The sequence below is a fragment of the Prenolepis imparis genome, unplaced genomic scaffold (genome assembly GCF_030444845.1).
Source record: "Prenolepis imparis isolate NDT839.2.m4 unplaced genomic scaffold, iyPreImpa1.0 SCAF_14, whole genome shotgun sequence".
Lineage (NCBI taxonomy): Eukaryota > Metazoa > Arthropoda > Insecta > Hymenoptera > Formicidae > Prenolepis > Prenolepis imparis.
In genome coordinates this window covers 2,633,907-2,638,893 of record NW_028141172.1, presented here as the reverse complement: position 1 = coordinate 2,638,893, position 4,987 = coordinate 2,633,907, and the positions used below count along the sequence as shown (strand labels likewise).

Below are 4,987 nucleotides of genomic sequence, written 5' to 3'. Positions count from 1 at the left end.
ATTGATGGACGATCATTGGAATATTACTTAATACATTCAATCGCGATTAATATCTTTAATCAGTTTTTCGAAATTTGAAATTAATATGTATGAATGTCAGGTTCCGTACACACACGTATAAATGACACACTTGAAATTACAATCGCAGTGATTACGAAATCGAAATATTGAATCGTATATAATATAAATTTAAATACACAGTAATAATTTAGACGATGGTTCAAGTACAAAAGTTACAGCCTATAATGGTTTTTGAATTTGGCGCGCGGCGCGCTGAGTGTCGACTTACGTAATTACTACGTCACGTCCTTCGTCCCTCGCGTCCTTTAGCTAGTCACGGTATCGCGCTCAATCGTCTCCGCATTTTTCACGCGTTTTTCCCGTTAAGAATGAATTCCGCGTACAAACGAATGTTGGGAGTATTGAATCGTGCCACGGGCAATTAACAGGAAGTATTAATTAACTCGTGCGATCACGGTTAATCAACCTACGACAGTCTGCATCCGCCGGGCTACGCCGCTTAGCCGCTTTTTCTCCGAATCGATCGATCTCATTGAACATTCTATTTATTAAGAGGTATGTATCATTTGGCGTCATTTATTTATACGAATCGCATCGCGTTCAAGCTTTTGTGCTCTGGGAAAACTATATTTTGGATGTGAGATATTTAATCAATACATAATTTATCGTTTTCAGATGATTGTGTCGCACGCGAACCGCGCGAAGTTCGCGCCGCACAAAGTGTTGCACTACGTCACGATGTACTACGTCACAGCGTACTACTTCACTACATATCGCGAATATCGAAAGTGGCGGATGGTTATATATCGTCGTTATTTATCCGTTGTTATTTATGCAATCCGGTGCGTAGTGCGTGCAATCGGTGTCGAGAATGCCGTACAAAGTAACGGGTGATCGTTCTATCGTATTATTTAATGCGGGAAATCGAAATCTGTAATGCCTGGTCGATGAAAATGCATCTCGGCGAACGATTTCCGAAACGACGCAACAATCAACGAGAATATGGCAGCGTTTCAACGACTGGTGAGCAAATTGACTTTATTTACCTGATTATATCATTGTCATTTACCTGAAATATATAGCTAGCATATGAAAATCGCTCATATAATAATAATATAATATTATTTATAGGAACGACTTTCCGAAGCGACGCAACAATCAACGAAAATATAACCGCGTTTCAACGACCGGTGAGTAAATTGATTTTATTTAACTAATTATACCTATCATCGAATTTATATCATCGCCATTTATTTGAAATATATATTAGCCAGCACATAAAAACCGCTAATATAATAATAACATAATATTGTTTAGAATATAAATTGATTTTTGAGATTAGCTCAGAAATAAATTTACATTATACATATATACATATATTTAAATTTATAATATTTTCGATAAGCACTCGCATTAAAAATTTCATAAATATCTTAAAGTTATTCTTTTTTTTTTTCAAAAAACGCAATAATATAACATTGGTTAAAAAAATCTATTTTTTAAATTAGCTCAGAAAGAAATTTAAATTATACATTATATATATTTTCAATAAGCATTCGTATTAACAATCTCATGAATATTTTAATGACTTCTAAAAAGTCTCTAATGAAAACGATTCCATGGAATTTAATTAAATGAGATGTGTGAAAAGTTTAATCATTTTAATTACTTATTTGAATAACATTGAATGCATTTTCATTCAGAATTTGACTCTTGCTTCATTATGTAATAATTTCATTTTTACGATATTGGTCCCATTTGAATATTTATAAAATTTAATTAAATTAGATGTGTGATAAGTTTAATCATTTTAATTACTTATTTGAAAGACATTGAATGCATTTTCATTAAGAATTTGACTCTTGCTTCATTATGTAATAATTTCATTTTTACGATATTGGTCCCATCTGAATATTTATATAATTTAATTAAATTAGATGTTTGATAAATTTAATCATTTTAATTATATATTTGAAAGACATTGAATGCATTTTCATTTAGAATTTAACTCGTACTTTATTATGTAATAAATTTATTTTTACGATATTGGTTCTATTTAAATATTTATATAATTTAATTAACTGAGATCTAAGATTATTTCAATCATCTTAATTACTTATTTGAAAGACATTGAATGCATTTTTATTAAGAATTTGTCTCTTGCTTCATTATGTAATAATTTCATTTTTACGATATTGGTCCCATCTGAATATTTATATAATTAAATTAAATTAGATGTGTGATAAGGTTAATCATTTTAATTACTTATTTGAATAACATTGAATGGATTTTCATTCAGAATTTGACTCTTGCTTCATTATGTAATAAAATCATATTTACGATATTGGTCCCATCTGAATATTTATATATTTTGTGTGCTGCTACAATTTGAATTTTATTTATATGTTACAGATCAACATAACTGACTGTCTTGATAATCTGAGAGAAGGAGGTCTGGGAGACATTGGGCACTAGTCGAACAATCATGGAGTGAGTATTTATTGACTTTATTTAGTTCAATTACTAAATAAAAATTTATAAAATAAAATAAAATAAAATAATAAAATTATTATAAATCAAATAAAAAATAATTATAAATTAAATAAAAATTTAATAATTGTAAATTAAATAAAAATTATAAATTAAATAAAAATTTATAAAATTATTCAACTATATTTCTACTTGCTCTCTATTGTAGGCATGGAAAATAAAATCCAATGCGTACAGTAATAATTTTCTAAAACATTAATTATTTTTGGCGCTACTACAATTTGAATTTGAATTGTATGTTACAGATCAACGTAACTGACGACTGATGATCTTGACAATCTGAGAGGAGGAGGAGGTCTGGGAGAGACGTCGGGCACCAGCGGAGCAACTATTGTGTAAGTATTTATTATTAATTCAATTATTATTAAATAAAAATTTATAAAATTTTTTAATTATATTGCTGTTTATTATTTGTATGCATCTAATATAAAATTTAATGCATACAAAATAATAATTTTTTTAAGTATTAATTATTTTGAGCAGTTCTATAATTTGAATTTTATTTATATGTTACAGATCAACGTAGCTTCAATGCAGTTAACTCCGCTATTGTGCATCGACCGGTGAGTGAAAAATTATTTTATTACAAAAGGTAACGGTTTTGTAGAGATTAGATTGTGTGGAAATGTGTAGATCTAGATTGTAGCTTGTGTATAGACTGTAGATTTTGTAGATAGTTCCGTTACCTTAAAATGAATGGGTTATTAAAGATTAAAAGTATAATAAAGATTATGAATACAGTTTAAGAAAAGGAAAAGAAACATTTTATATAGTAATACATAATATATTCAATCTAATTTATTTTAAAAGAACAAACTAACAATCATATTAATTGTATGTGTGATTATAAATTTTAAATGATTAAATAATTATAATTACTTATTATTATAATGTACAGATTTTATATTATATATTTTGTAATCCATTCATTTATGTTGATTGATCATTTGAGTTTACATTAGTTAAAATAAAGTTATATTTTAAAATATATAACATATCAGATATTTTGCGGATATTTTGAGAATATATAATAATTTTGGACTAAAAGAAAAAATAATAGTGATATAAAATTTGCAGAAAAATTCATGATAATATCTTAAAATTTTTAGTACGAATTATGTTATTTTATTTTATTTTTTTTTACTTTTGTGATTCATCGATTGCGCTATCGTGTAATTCGGAAATAAACTGCAAACCGCGAATATATTAAAATTAATTATCGAATTTTCGCGGATTCATAACAAAGAACGTACAAAATTCCTTTTATATATAATATTAATTTATTATAATTTTCATTAAAGGGGGGTGTTATCGATATTATAGAATAGTAATTATTAAGAAATGACAGTTATTACTAATGAAGCACATATGGTGTGCTTGACATCGCCATAAAATTGAGCGATATGATCGGCAACACGACGGTCTAACAATAAGACACAATCGGACGGTAGTGTCGCGCGTTCAAGTGCGGGAGTGTCGTTCAAAGTATCGCGCGTTTAAGTGCGGGAGTGTCGTTCGAAGTATCGCGCGTTATCATCAATCAGCAGACTTTGACTTGAATTATTGGACAATCCTCATCAATCTGACCTGAGAGGAGGAGCAGGACTAGGAGGCATCAGGCACCGGCGGAGCAACTTTGTGGTGAGTGTTTATTATTTATATAATATTTATATAATATGATGTATATGTATAATATTTGACTTGTTATAAATCACGTATTTTTTTACGCATAGATATTATATAATTCTATTTATATATTGAATAATTTAAATAAAGGAAAATTAGAGAGAAATAACTCTATATGTATAAATATTATAAAAGTTTTTAATATTTAAAAAAATAATCTTTACAAAATTTATAAAATTATTCAATTATATATACCTATCTACTGATTATTGTACGCGTCGAATATAAAATTTAATGTGTAAAATACTAATTAGATATTAAAATACTAATTAGATAATAATTATTTAAAACGCTGTTATAATTTATATTCTATTTGTATGTTACAGATCAACGTAGCTTCGATGCAGTTATCTCCTCTGCTGTTGAACATCGATTGGTAAGTGATAAACTATTATTTTATTACGAGGTAACGGTTTCATAAATATTTGATTGTAGAGATGTAGATTTAGAATGTAGATTGTAGATAGTTACTATCCGTTACCTCAAAATGAATAAACACACAATTAATTAGGATGAATATTTCAATTTAAAAAAAAACGATAATTTATATAGTATTTTTTAAATATTTTCTATTATCGAAGTGAGAATTATTTTATTCATGTTTTCTCATATATTTAAATACGCTCTTTCTTTCTTCATCTTTTTTAACAAGTTTTAATTATTAGGTGCAATGATTAATTTTTTTGATTGTTTAATGTCGCGATTTAATTATAATAACTTCAAGTTATGA

General features: G+C 27.4%; 1 long non-coding RNA gene across 4 annotated transcripts; it reads left to right on the top strand.

Annotated features, from left to right (window-relative positions):
* Positions 1-385: 385 nt before the first annotated feature.
* LOC145945273 (uncharacterized) lies at positions 386-4,720 on the top strand. Of its 4 annotated transcripts, none has more exons than XR_014426826.1 (8): positions 386-576; positions 697-1,044; positions 1,153-1,211; positions 2,434-2,511; positions 2,817-2,906; positions 3,088-3,134; positions 3,920-4,212; positions 4,584-4,720. It is a non-coding gene; the product is annotated as an uncharacterized LOC145945273 (long non-coding RNA). The 4 variants fall into 4 exon arrangements; XR_014426825.1 differs by having other exon boundaries at positions 3,895-4,212; XR_014426823.1 differs by having other exon boundaries at positions 3,873-4,212.
* The last annotated feature ends 267 nt before the right edge of the window (positions 4,721-4,987 follow it).